This window comes from Macrobrachium nipponense, chromosome 3 (assembly GCF_015104395.2).
Source record: "Macrobrachium nipponense isolate FS-2020 chromosome 3, ASM1510439v2, whole genome shotgun sequence".
In the NCBI taxonomy this organism is placed as follows: domain Eukaryota; kingdom Metazoa; phylum Arthropoda; class Malacostraca; order Decapoda; family Palaemonidae; genus Macrobrachium; species Macrobrachium nipponense.
The window spans coordinates 35,916,438-35,932,503 of NC_087202.1; positions in this window are offsets into that span (position 1 = coordinate 35,916,438).

The following is a 16,066-nucleotide window of genomic DNA, read 5'->3' on the forward strand; positions in this document are numbered from 1 at the left end:
GGTCTAATCCGCTCTCCCCTCGTCAGCTTTTGACTGCGTCTCTGTACCATACGGACAGGATTTGATAGCTTATGTGAGCGTAGATTGACCTCTGGTTCCAAAAAGGTTGGCACAGGCTTTGATGCCCTTTGATACTTGCCCTTTCAGAGGCTTCCTTGCGTTTGCACAGTTTGGTATTGCAGGATGTGACTACATTGTTGGTTGTTTTCGTCCTTTACAGCTACGGGTGGATTCCCTCATTTTGTAAGATAAAAGAATATTTCATATCTATAAAACACCATTAAGTTCTGTAGTGCTGTGAGAGAAGCTGGAACGGATCTCACATGTGAAAGGTTTTTAATGTTAATGTCTTGTTACACGTAAATTTTTAAATTATTTAGACGGACGTTCTATAACGCTGTTTTTTTCAAGTGTCACATACGATTAATCTTTTGTTTTGTACTGTAGTTGATATTTTTAATACATCTTTATGTATTAGAAATTTCTGACACCACTACCTAATGCACCTCTAACCATTACAATTAAATTTGACTTTCAAGTGTCTTGTTCTTTCAAATGTCTTGTTCAACGATGGATTTGTCTTGGATTCAACATGAATTGCCCTCAGGCTATTCTCTAATGAATTTGCTTAATTTTTCTTTATAATTCCATGCCAGAATATTTCTTGAATTACTAGGATGTCCGTGTGAGAATGCGTTCTGTCCTTATATCTTTATCTCATTTTAGATTGAATTGATAATGACTTTTAATGGAATATGTCTTCTGTTATAGGGAAATAACCTATGGGGTCAATATGTAATATGCATGAGAGCATCAGAGGGGTTGTCAGAAGTCTTGAGATAACTTGCGATTCACGTGATAGACTTTAAGTGCTGTAAACAGAGAACAAAGATTGGTCTGGTAAAGGACTTTTCCAATATTTCATTCCTTGATTTCCTTTCATTTTGTGCGTTAAAGTTTTTAACGTAAAATTAAATTGATTTAGTACTCGGTGAAACGGATTTTATTTTTACATAAAATTCTCTGGACGTTGTATTATCTGTTGATAAATTTCTTCCTGGTACATTTTCTATACTGCTTAATAACAGTAAAGGCAGCTGATATTCAACCTTGCTCCAGCATTCTCTATGAAAAATCGGTAAAATAAACTAGTAACATCAATGACTATATGGAAAATAATAAAAAAAATTATTTCATAGGGTTGTAAGAAACTTATTTCTAAAACATTTCTCAGCCAAAACTTTTTTTTTTTTTTGTAATTGGTCATGACTGTACTCATGATTGTGTTTTCACGAATGTCTTATGGGCTGAAGTTCAGGTACATCTCTGTATGGTCTACTCTTCCACTTTTCTGTTTTTGACAATACAATGGAAGTGTTCCTTCGTCAGAACATAAAAGAAAAGCCTCATTTACATCAGAAATAGGACATTACTCTCACTATCCCTTGAGGAAGACCGTAGCTTGTGACTAATGGTGTTACCTTAAATAACAAAAACAAATTCCATCTAATTTCAAGTGGCAAAGCGACAGCTATTGATAATTTGTTGACTGTCACACAAATGCATAGTTTCAATAATAACAATGCATTCTTGGCATTTATCTTTAATAGTTAAGAAAAAATTCACTTTAGAAAACCAAGTTTAAGTGAATAAATATTAAAATAGGCATTTCCGAGGTTCACCAAAGCCATCTATAGCTAGCTATACTACTCAACTGAAGAGGATCTCGGTGAAGGTCGAAAGCTCTTGTTTTTTATATTTATTCATTTAAATTTGTTTTTCTACTGCGGCTTTTTTTTTTTTTTAACCAAATGCAGAGTTTATCTGCATTCTTTGTCAGTGGCCCAGATTTTTCGAAGAGTCGCTTCTCTCCACTGAGGAGATCATCATGGCAGTGCGCATGCGACATCAGTCATGCAGCTTCGAACCCAAAGTGAGGAATGAGTTATAATGAAGTAGACCTTTGAAGAATCCGGGGACCGATATGAAAGGGACCCGAAGCATTAAACCTTAAAATCCAATGAATAAATCTGGGGAATTTTGGGTCCCCTTTTGATAACACCGAAATGAAAAGCTCCGGAAGGGTCTCTATTTTTTTTATTTATTTATTTTTTTTTAAGGAAAGGCTTGAGTTAAATGGAAATCTCAAGTGGTCATGAGGTTAAGAATCCCTTGATGAAGGAACATTTACATTGCTGCATTGAAGAATTATTGAAACCTATAAAAAAAGAAGTTGGACTTGATATATATATTTATATATATATATATTATATATATATATAGATATATATATAATATATATATATATATACACACATATACATACATACATACATATATACTATATATATATATATATATATATATATATATATATATATATATATATATGTATGTATGTATATGTATTTCTGTGTGTTTGTTTTTGTTATAGAATTGGAATGATGATGTATTATAATATATATAGATATATATATATATATATATTATATATATATATATATATATATAATACATCATCATTCTATAACAAAAACAAACACATACAGAAATTCATATACATATATATATACAGTGGTACCTCGAGATACGAAAGGCTCAACTTACGAAAAACTTGAGATATGAAAGCTGACACAAAAAATTTTACTGCTCTACATACAAAAAGTTTTCAAGATACGAAAGGTTTCTGAAAGTCTGAGATTCGCCCGATAACAATTTTGAAACTCGCGCCGCTCGCCGCCATCATAGTTCTAGTAGACTTGCCACCATCTTCCTGCTCTCCCATTGGTTCCTGATGCTAGCCAAGCCATGAGATCCTTCTCTCCTATTGGACAGCATCCCTCCCATCATGCATCTTACTTAATGGCGTGCCTTCGCTCGGCCACTTCGCACCCGAAGCTTTATTGTACGCATGCAGCATTCGTTCGGTCCAACGATTTCGTTTAGTATCGTAAATTCGTTAGTGATTTCGTTGTGCTACTTTATTGTGTTGTGAGAACCTAATTAGTATACGTACTACATACGTAACTTAATTACGTACAGTACATATAGTCATGGGTCCCAAGAAAGTTGCTGAAGTTCACAGAAAGAAGAGAATGCTTTCTATGGAGACAAAAATGGAGATAATAAAAAAGTATGAAGCTGGCTTGTAGTTGAGTGTGATCGCTAAGGAATACGGCTGAAATCCGTCGACGATAGGCACCATCCTTCAGCAGAAGGAAGCCATCAAAGCAGTTACACCTTCCAAGGGCGTGACTATTTTGTCCAACAAGAGGAGCCATGTGCATAATGAAATGGAAAGGCTGCTTCTTGTATGGATCGAGGACAAAGAAATCAATGGCGATACGATAACCGAGATGGCAATCTGCCAGAAGGCCAGCGCTATTTTCGGCGATTTGATTGCCCAAGCCGGAGACGACGGCGGAGAGGGGACATCAACGGCAACCCCAGAGTTCAAGGCTTCTCATGGGTGGTTTGAAAAATTCCGTAAACGGACTGGCATCCATTCGGTGGTGAAGAAATTGAAATTACGTAAAGTATAAAAAAAGTGAAAAGAAATGTAAAAATCAAAAAAGGACAAATTAAATTTTATTTTAAGTTTTTTGTAAAGTTAAGTGTTACAGTTTTGTTAATGTGTTTTGTAAAGTTTAGTTTGTATTTCTGAAATTTTTTTATGTGTTTCGTAAAGTTAAGTGTACGTATCTGCCGTTTGTCCTCCTCCTCCTCTGCCGCCACTTTCGGAGATAGCCTCACTCGAAAGGTAAGCTTCCACATTTTACGTTACAGTAATAATTTTCTTGTACACTAATATACACTTTATTTACAGGTTTTGCATTTTTTATTATTAAGTTACGTATTTGAATGGTCCAAATTGTTGTAGTATTTTCATTGTTTATAGGTCCAATTTACCTTTATTATGAAATTTACTGGGGTGAGGGCTTGGAACGGATTAAGCCATTTTAACATGTAAAAATGTGGTCCAAGATACGAAAACCTCATGATACGAAAGGCGCCTCGGAACGGATTAATTTCGTATCTCGAGGTACTACTGTATATATATATGTATTATATATATATATATATATATATATATATATATATATATAAAATATATATATATATATATATCCGTCTTTTTTTATTATGGTTTCAATATATATATATATATATATATATATATATATATATATATATATATATGTGTGTGTGTGTGTGTGTGTGTATATACACTAGCTGACCACCGGTGCTGCCCAGGAACCCAGGTGCTGCCCAGGAAACCGGTGCTGCCAGGTAATCTGAATGACAGCTGATAACGCTCTCTCTCACTCTTCTCTCTCTCTCATCTCTCTCTCTCTCTCTCTCTCTCTCTCATTCCTGCTAAAAGTGTTGCTTCATTTACATTGCCCAGCATTTTTGACGTTTTGTTTTGTATGTAACCACTTCTTGCCCCCCCCCCCCCCCCCCCCCCATTCTAATCAGGCTGAACTTGGACCTGAAGGGCAACCAGTATGTCTTTATTCAGTCTAGCAACCTCAAAAACCATGGATTAGACTCTTTAGATCTGTAGTTTTCAGTTATTTTTAAATGCCACCACCTTCCCACCCCTTCTCCCGGCCCCCATCCTGTCAAGGCTGAACTTGGACTTAAAGGGCATTGAGAGTGTCACTATTCATTTCCATGACCTCAAAAACTATGGATGAGACCCTAATATCTATATTTTTTGGTAATTTTTACAGGTCATCACCTTCCCACCCCTTTTCTCCCCCTCCCCTTCCTATTGGGGGCTGAAGGTAGACTTAAAAGGCTTCAAGAGTGTCTCTACTCGTCTCAGCAACCTTGAAAACTGGGGCTTAGACAATAATATCTTTAGTTTTCTTTTATTTTTACGTATCGCACCCCCTTCCCACCTCTTTCTCACCCCACCTCCTATCAGGGCTGAACTTGGACTTAAAGGGCATCGGGAGTGTCACTCTTCTCAGTGACCCCAAAAACTATAGATTAGATACTATTATCTGTCGTTTCCTGTAATTTTTACATCACCCTCTCCCACTGCTTCTCCCCCCCCAAATGCTGAAGCCTTGCCGAGGATGGGGGGGGCTTAGGGTTCAGCAGCTGGGCTCTGATGCCTGGTGGGAACTGCTTTCTCGCTGGGCCTTGGTGCCCAGCTGTTGATCCAACTAAATAAGTCAGCCCTTTTCCTAATGCTAAAAAATTTTCCTCTTTCTGCTTCCTCCCCCTATAAGATATGGATTTTATGTTGTTGACTTTTGGCTTGGTTTTGGACATGATTTAGAATTATTCTTGGGATTTGAAGGAGGGTGAGGATGGAAGGCATGCCACCTCACCCGTAGAACACGAGTACCTGACGTGGTCGGGCGAGGGGAAAGTTTAATGTCAAACCCTATCCTCAGTGCCGGGTCTGATCCCGACGGACATCATGACGCCTTAGCACTGGAGATAGGGTGTATATCCGGTAATTACCCCTAGGACGACCTTAATTAAAAGGATGACCCGTCCTCTTAAGTGTGACTCCATGGTGGATATGGGGAATATCTGGATGAATTCAGTTTTTCACGTTATATGGCAACCCCCTCTATTTCTGTTGACGACCCTATGCTTTCTCAAAGGACTTGTCCGTGGAATTCCTCCAAAACTCTAGTATGGCTACTTTAGAGCCATACGTACCAAACACTCTATCTCAAAAGAGAACATTTAAAAGAATAACCATGGAAGATATTTTTTCTCCTCCAGTGTGGTCTCAGTATATCACACTCAAAATAAACGAAGAAGTAACCCCTCTAAGTGACATGGTTATATACCGTTCACTGAAGAAAATTCTTGGCTGTGACAATCTCCGATTCTCAGTCGAAAAAAACAAAATCATTGTAAAGGCTAAATCTTAAGAAAAATCGAAAAAACTACTTGAAACTGCAAAACTTGGAATTCACCATGTAAATGCTTCTGACGAGGCCCATTATAACACGAGAATTGGAACCATGTTGCTGGATAACTTAGAATTGAAAATGACACCAATGAATCTGTGTGTGAAACATTTAAAGAAGTCCTGGAAGATAAAAAACATAACGTTAAATCAGTTATTGTTTATGAGAGAAAAAGTGCAAAAACTGGTAGAAGTCTGAAAATATCAATAATTATTTTTTCACAACAAACAATTCCAACATATATGAAAATAGGAAACAAAAGAATAGCAATTAAAGAACATCCAAAACCTATGCAATGTAAGATTTCTTTGGGCTCGCCTAGATGCTTTAAATGTGGCTCCTTGGAGCATAGTAGTGATGAATGCACCAACCCAAAAAAATGCTTTAACTGTAATGGTTCGCACCATGCTTATGTAAGGGAATGTGTATATTTCTGATATTTCCAAGAAGCTCTTACCAGATCAAGAAAATTTGGTATAACAGTTAAGGAGGCTAAGGAAGACATGAAAGAAGAAGGAATGCAGCTTCCCCGCAAAACATTTGCAGATACGCTCAAACACCAAAGCAAAATCATATCCAACGATATTTCACAAACTACCCAATCTTCTAACACCAGAAGCCAAATAACTGTAGAAAAATCAGATAAAAACAATACTATCGAGATAAGTAATAAGTTCAAAGCACTGACCAGCCTTGCAGTAGATGATGGTCATGATGAACAGAGAGGATATCTCTGTTAACAAATGCCAAAAGAAAAAAGGGAATATATCTCCAAGGATAATCCGTAACAAAAATAAACTACAAAATACTGAAGAAATTGAAGAAATATTAAGAGAACTAGACGGACCAGCAGAGATAGGAAAGAGACCTAGAACACACAGTGAACCACCCTCACCTAGGAACGAGAAAAATCTTCATAGTCCAAATAGTAAATGTTTGAAAACTACCAGCTCAGAAGAAACCATTGTTTATACCACCGATAGGAAAGACCCTTCAGAAAATTACTCATGGGAAATAGCTTTACAGAAATCCAAGGAACCTACAAGGAAACCAAACATCAAACAACATAAGTCACTAGTACGAGACTATGCTATGCCACCAGATTATAGAAAAGGTGCTAGAAGCAAAATTCCTATGTACAGCAACAAAAATGTTATCAAAAGTTCCAATTCAAAAACTAAAGTGGACACAGTTCTTTCAGCTCAGGGTCGTAAGACCGACGAAAATAAGTAAAATTCACTTAAAAATAATAAGGACACTCCCTCATTCATATTGCAATAGAACATTCGAAGCATTAACAAAAACAAGTTAGAGTTACTTAAATTAATTTATGAATATAGCCCAATTTGTATCTGCCTAAATGAAACATTTTTACCTATTTCCTCCAGTTTTACAAATAAATTTTACACATGTTATCAACCTCACTCTGCTAATCAGCAAGGTAATATGATTCTCATTAGAAAAGATGTACCTTTCACAATATATGATCTTTAATCTGAAATAAATGCCTTAGCAGTTCAGATACAACTAGAGGAAATTATAACGATTTGCTCTGTATATCCAAGTCCAAATAATAATATAGATTTAGAAAAGTTGAATGACTTGGTCAAGAAGCTTCCCCAACCAATGCTACTTCTTGGATATTTCAACGCAAGACATTTATCATGGCATGATGTAAAATCAAACTCCAGAGGCAACATCAGACTTAATTTTGTTATAGAAAATCAACTCCATATATTAGATAAAGACAAACCAACTCATTTTGACCAACGAACAAAAAGTTACTCTCACATAGATTTGTCCTTGTGCTCACAAGATCTAGCAGACAAATATTTTTGGAACATTTATGATGATTTGTGTAGTAGCGATCATTTTCCTGTTTTAATTAGTATTCTAAATTTCACTGGAGAGATATCAATTAATAAATTTGATGTTAATAAAGCCAATTGGGAAGATTTTAGTGAATGCACGAAGAATGTTCCATTATGGGATAATAATTTAGACATAGAAACTATTCTGGTTATGTTTTTAGTTATGGTAATTGATGCCGGCAAGATCATCTATACCATTTGTAGCACAAGTAGCACCAGTTCCTTGGTGGAATGACGAGTGTAAAAAAGCAAAGAAGGCCCGTAGTAAAGCCCAAAGAAAATTTAAGAAGTCGAGAAACGATTCAGATTACATAGATTATAAAAGACCATGTGCTGTAGCAAAACGAACATTTAATGAAACACAAAGAAAATCTTGGTGTAACTACCTAAAATCGGTATGCAAAGATACACCCCTAAGTAAGATCTGGAAAAAAGTGCATAAAATACTAGGAAAGCACATTCGATCCCATGTCCCAGTTTTGAAAATTAATAGCAACTGATATATGATCCTAAAGAGGTAGCAACTTGCCTAGCAGAACATTGAAGTAATATTTCCATAGGCTCGTCAATAAAATCTTTTCGCACCATTAAAGAAAAAGAAGAAAAAATTCCAATTAATTTTGAGACTGATCAATATTATTCATGCAATGATTGCTTTACCATGGATGAACTTTTATCGGCACTATCAACATGCTCCAATACAGCCCCTGGTGAAGATATGATCACTTTTGTAAACAGTTTACAATATTTATTAAAGCTATATAACAAAATATGGACTGAAATATATTTCCCACAAGATTGGCGGAAAGCACTGGACCTTCCATTCTTGAAGCCAGGCAAAGATCCTTATGGCACAGATAGCTACAGAACAATAGCATTAACAAGCTGTTTATGTAAATTGTTTGAGAAAATGATATCTTGAAAAAACAGGATACTTTTCTGTTTCACAATATGGGTATAGGAAACTAAGATCTACCCTAGATCCTTTAACTTTACATGACACCGATATTGGGAAAGCATTTGCTTCAAACAGCTATGCCACAGCCATCTTCTTTGATTTGGAGAAGGCCTATGACAAGACATGGAAACATCATATTTTAAAAGAAATGCATTATTCTGGACTGAGAGGATGTTTACCCTTAAACATAGTACAATTTTTAAAGGAAAGAACTTTTAAAGTTAAGATAAATGGTGTTTTATCTAAGGAGTATCCACAATATGAAGGAGTTCCACAAGGTAGTGTTTTGAGCACCTCCCTTTTTATCATGGCTATTAATGACATTTCAAAACAACTACCAATTGGTGTACAGAGTTCATTATATGTAGATGATTTTGCCATTTGGATCATCCACTTTGATATCTATACAGGACAAATCATACTACAAAAATATCTTGATCCTATTGTATCGTGGACTACTGCACATGGATTCACTATATCGGCAAGTAAAACTGTAGCCATTACTTTTACAAATAAGAAAAATGTACCATAAATGAATTGCTACTGTATGATAAACCAATTAATTTTGTTACGCATACCAAATTTCTTGGGTTGCATTTTGACCAACGAATGACTTGGAAATTTCACATTAATTACCTACGTGAAAGCTGTAGTAAAGTACTTTATCTACTGAAGAAATTGTCACATACCAAGTGGGGCTCAGATAGAAGTACATTACTCTATTTACACAAGACTTTGATACTGAGTAAAATTGATTATGGGTCGCATCTATATGCTTCTGCATCTGCCAGTACATAGGAAAAATTAGATCCTCTTCATAAGGCAGGTTTGAGATATGCTACGGGTGCATTTAAATCTGCACCTATTATTTCTCTGTATAGTGAAACAGGTCTGTGTTCACTTGATCAAAGAAGGGTCGAATATAGTTTAAACTTCTATTCGCAGACATTAAGATACCCATCAAAACTGAGTAGAATTAAAAATAATACCATCATTCCAAAAAGAATTGGACCACGATCATTTTATCCTTTGTTATACTATACGACTGAAAATATACATAAAGAAATATAATATTCCACCATTAAAATTCCTGAACCATTTACCAAATTCAACACCTTTTTGGAAATGGAATAAGCCTCATGTATGCCATGAATTATTCAATTTAAAAAAAGATAAAATTCCAAGTTACGCTGTCAAACAAATCTTTTTGGAACACCAAGAAATCCATGCAAATACTATCTCCATTTATACAGATGGCTCAAAAACTGATGCTGCTGTGGGGTTCGCAGTTATTAAAAAAGACGAAAAATACTACCATGGAAGAATGCCTATTTATAGCTCCATATATTCCGCTGAATTGGCAGGAATTTCATTGGCTCTGTATAAAATCCCTAGAGCTCCCAGCACACATTACACTATATATATTCAAAAAGTGCTATTCAAGCAATAGATTCTTTTAATCATCACCACCCTGCTATTAGAGCAATACAAGAAAATATTCATTTTTTAAGCATTCGAGATATCAAGATATCCTTGTGCTGGACACCAGGCCATGTTGGAATTGAAGGCAATGAAATTGCAGATAAAAATGCAAAGGAAGCAGCATTAAATGATAGAAATAAAACGTTCAAAACGTATTATAAGGACTCTAAAAATTATTTTAAATTTATTTTAGATAAAATCTGGGAAGACCAATGGTTATCACTTGAAAATAACAAACTTAGAATGGTAAAGACCACTATCATTCCCTTTAAAAATTCTTTACAGAAGCAGAAAAACCATGAGGTCGCTTTGTGCAGGCTGCGTAATGGGCACACATGGTTAACCCATGGCTTTCTTATGTCTAATCAGGCACCTCCAGAATGTGATACCTGTCAAACCAGAGCAATTGTTAAACACATTTTAATTGAATGCTCTAAGTATTCACATATTAGACTTAAATAGTTTGGGTCATCTGCCAAAATGCAGGACATTCTAGGAGATGACGACTCAAATATTTGCAAGATTTTAAAATTTTTAACAGATATAGATCTATTAAAACATATTTAAATTTTATTAGATACAGATATTAAAATATATATAAATAATTTTATTAATTAAAATTTATTTTTAATGTGTACAGTAATGTTTTATTTATTTATTTATTTATTTTTTAAAACTAAATGACTAAGCAGCCGATTGGGCTTAGTCGGAAATGGCTGCTTAAACAAATAATAATAATGCTTCTCCCCCCTCCCCATTGGGGCTGAACTTGGACTTAAGGGTATCACGAGTGCTGCTATTCTTCTCAGTAACCTCGAAAACTATGAATTAAGACTTTAATATATGTTGTTTTCGATCATTTTTACATTTCACCCCCTACTCACACCCTCTCCATTACCCAACCAATGGTCCTATTTTAATTCTGTTTTCACCATGATCTTTTCCGGTTTGATATTGACTAATATTTAAAATCTTATCAAGAAATGTGGATTTGTATAGCTTTCATACAAACAAACAAACAGACATTTTCCCATTTATGTGTCTATATATTGTCATGAACCGTTTTTGGTTCTATCGGATTCTTTCATAAATTAGGACTGGAAATGGAAGAACAAGGAAGCCCAGAGTCAAATCAAGGAAGAGGGAGTAATGCAAACTACTAAATTACCTTAACCCTAATTTATTTACATGATGGTTTGTACATATATACAATTGTGTTCAAGGATTAGCTCAAAAGCCATAATGAATATAAAATAACCAGAGCTATACACTTGCTCAACAATGCCATATCAAAAATAAACAGAGCCATACACTTGCTCAAAGATACCATAATAAGAAAATTAAAACTATACACTTGCTCAAAGATACCATAATAATAAAAAAAATAAAATAACTAGAGCCATGCACTTGCTCAACCCTCAGTACATTATGATACAAAAATATCTTGAGCGATACGCTACTCATCAACCTCAACAATGGCATTAACACACATGAGCCATACACTTGTTCAATAACACCATTATATAAAAATTATACAGAAGTGGAGAAGACTTTCAAAGGTCTTCGAGGACGACCATCCAACACTTCTGAAATCGTCGAAACTATCGCAGGACGGCAAACAGGAAAATCTTCATAAAGCACAGACGATCACCAGAGTCGATGTAACAGCGACTACTGCTGTCTCAAGAGAAATATCCCCTCTGAACTGGCGACTGAAGTCGAGCCACCAACTCATCCCAAGACCTAGCTTAAGTTCTCATTCTTGAACGACGGCGGCCAACAGGTAGCCACTACCTGCAGTTCCAATCATCTACAACTGCCAAGTTGTCGAGACCTTGACCTGCTGCTGTGCTAAACCGAACTGAAATCTGAAAGAGAGGGTGGCAAACGTCGCCTCGCATCAACAAATATAAAAATGCTGGAAGGCAGGCAAAGCAATGGAACAAGGCTGTTTCACATCAGTCAATAAAAACAACCGTAAAACCTCACACTATATATATATATATATATATATATATATATATATATATATATATATATATATATATATATATATATATATATAATATATATATATATATATATATATATATATATATATATATATATATATGTCTATATATATATATATATATATATATATATATATATATATATATATATAATATATATATATATATTATATTATTATTATATTATTATTATTATTATTATTATTTATTTTTTTTATTTTTTTTTTGCTCTATCACAGTCCTCCAATTCGACTGGGTGGTATTTATAGTGTGGGGTTCCGGGTTGCATCCTACCTCCTTAGGAGTCCATCACTTTTCTTACTATGTGTGCCGTTTCTAGGATCACACTCTTCTGCATGAGTCCTGGAGCTACTTCAGCCTCTAGTTTTTTCTAGATTCCTTTTCAGGGATCTTGGGATCGTGCCTAGTGCTCCTATGATTATGGGTACGATTTCCACTGGCATATCCCATATCCTTCTTATTTCTATTTTCAGATCTTGATACTTATCCATTTTTTCCCTCTCTTTCTCTTCAACTCTGGTGTCCCATGGTATTGCGACATCAATGAGTGATACTTTCTTCTTGACTTTGTCAATCAAACGTCACGTCTGGTCTGTTTGCACGCATCACCCTATCCGTTCTGATACCATAGTCCCAGAGGATCTTTGCGTGATCGTTTTCTATCACTCCTTCAGGTTGGTGCTCGTACCACTTATTACTGCAAGGTAGCTGATGTTTCTTGCACAGGCTCCAGTGGAGGGCTTTTGCCACTGAATCATGCCTCTTTTTGTACTGGTTCTGTGCAAGTGCTGGGCATTCGCTTGCTATGTGGTTTATGGTTTCATTTTTCGTATTGCACTTCCTACATATGGGAGAGATGTTATTTCCGTCTATCGTTTTTTGAACATATCTGGTTCTTAGGGCCTGATCTTGTGCCGCTGTTATCATTCCTTCAGTTTCCTTCTTTAGCTCTCCCTTCTGTAGCCATTGCCAATTGTCATCGCTGGCTAGTTCTTTAGTCTGTCTCATGTATTGTCCGTGCATTGGTTTGTTGTGCCAGTCCTCTGTTCTGTCTGTCTTTCTCCTGTCTCTGTATATTTCTGGGTCTTCGTCTACTTTTATTAGTCCTTCTTCCCATGCACTCTTTAGCCACTCGTCTTCACTGGTTTTCAGATATTGCCCCAGTGCTCTGTTTTCGATGTTGACGCAGTCCTCTATACTTAGTAGTCCTCTCCCTCCTTCCTTTCGTGTTATGTATAGTCTGTCCGTATTTGCTCTTGGGTGTAGTGCTTTGTGTATTGTCATATGTTTCCTGGTTTTCTGATCTATGCTGCGGAGTTCTGCCTTCGTCCATTCCACTATTCCTGCGGTGTATCTGATTACTGGCACTGCCCATGTGTTTATGGCTTTTATCATATTTCCGGCATTGAGTTTTGACTTGAGTATCGCCTTGAGTCTCTGCATATATTCTTTCCTGATCGTGTCCTTCATCTCTTGGTGTTTTATATCCCCTCCTTCCATTATTCCCAGGTATTTGTATCCTGTCTCATCTATGTGTTTGATGTTGCTCCCATCTGGTAGCTTTATCCCTTCAGTTCTCGTTACTTTGCCTTTTTGTATGTTGACTAAGGCGCATTTTTCTATTCCAAACTCCATCCTGATGTCCCCAGATACAATCCTTACAGTCTGGATTAGGGTATCTATTTCCTTGATGCTCTTACTATACAGCTTGATGTCGTCCATGAACATCAGATGGTTAATTTTGTTGCCTCTTTTCTTGAGTTGGTACCCGGCATCCATCTTCTGTAGTACTTTTGTCATGGGAATCATGGCTACTACGAAGAGTAGTGGGGACAGTGAGTCGCCCTGGAAGATCCCTCTCCTGATATTAACCTCTGCTAGTCTTATTCCAGAGCTTGTAAGTATTGTATTCCAGTTGCGCATTGTATTATTATTTTTATTATCATTATTATTATTATTACTATCATTATTATTATTATTATTATTATTATTATTATTATTATTATTATTATTATTATTATTATTATTATTATTAAGCTTCCAGTTCTCTGTTACTCTGCGACGGATGTCGATATTTACAGGAGCGTGTAAAATGCCTTGGGCATGGATTAGCCCTCCAAAAAAAATACTACGGCCGAGGGCCTACTTCAGTGTGAGGGAAGATTATGTAAACTCTAAGGGTTAGCGTAATGAAGTATATTTGTACAATAGATTATGTAAATGAATAAGGCAACACCTGAATGATGACAGGGACGTTAGTGTCCCGTTAATCAACAGATAAAATGCAGATTTGATTGTAGATCAGGTAGATCAGGTGAATCCGTGGCTAGGGTTGACCGGACACATGGAAATTATTGAGCACGAAGAAATGGGGGTCCCATAGCAACACGGGGGCGAGAATCCAACATCCACAGCGATACACGACAGCACATCTGTAATGAGTGGTGGTTCTATAAACAAAGGTGCGATACACGTGGTCTTGGATCGGGGGGATGTTACGCCAAGCACTGAGCTCCCGATCTAATAATTATTGATCTTACATTATAATTCGCTTAAGGGGGCAAGCTCAACAAACTAATCATCACCCGGATCATAAATTAAAGGACCTCGTTGAGATAAGTGATTGGAATAACAAACATAAAGATGATTGTGTAATAAATCTTTCAAACAAAGAACTGAACCAGAATCTTGAATGTGCTTTAGCCTAGGGCTCATCATATTCTATTAGTGATGACATTTCGTGCTCAAACATCATCTCAGAGATATCCGAACTGGAAAAGAAAAACACATTATATGACCTTCAGTGAATTTAGTTAAAGGTCTTTTCTTAGGCTTACTTCAAATGCTTAAACAAATAGTGAATTTCCCTAAAGGCTTATAGATGCAATTCATGAAACGAAGAAAGATCAAAATTTGTACATTACTAAAGCTGACAATTCCAATTGTTTTTTAATAATAGATAAAGTAAGCTATGTTGAAAATACGGAAAACTTATAATGTGATTCTAGTCCTTACAAAAAACTAAGGAAAGACCCATTAGCTTTTGTGATAAAAAGGATAAAGGAATTCTGTTCAATAAAAGAATGTGACGACGATTGGCCCATCGTTACCTTACATGTACGAATTAATCAAGACCGCTAAGAATTTTTTTCCTTTTCAGCCCATTTTCAGTTCAACTGCTTCCATCAGTTACAAAATTTCTAAATAGCTAGTTAAATTACTATCACCTATCCTGGATGTTATTTCATATTCCCATTTACAAAACTTGATTTCTATCCTAGACTTTCCCATGCTGAATTATCCAGTACTGACAAATTAACCAGTTTTGATATGACTTCTTCATTTGCCAAAGTTCCTATTAATAACTTACTTCAGTATTTATCACATTTGGACTTGTATAATCTAGAATTACCTACCAATGTATAATCTAGAATTACCTACCAATGTCATTATTAATCTGATATCCCTTTGTATAAAATATTGTAAATTAACTTTCAATGGTAATTTATGAACAGATATTTTGATATGGCTATTGGGAACCATCATTCACCACTTTTGTCTATTATTTACATGGAGTTCTTTGAGTCTAGACTTATTCTAAGAAACTTATTCTCTAAGGTGTTTTGGGTTAGATATGTAGACGATTGGATTTGTATTATAAAATAAAATGTAAATATTTCTGCTTTATTGCATACAAATAATAATCTTGTACCATCCATAAAATTCACAATAGAATAAAAGAAAATTAGTGTATGCATATTTGGATGCCTTAGGCATTAG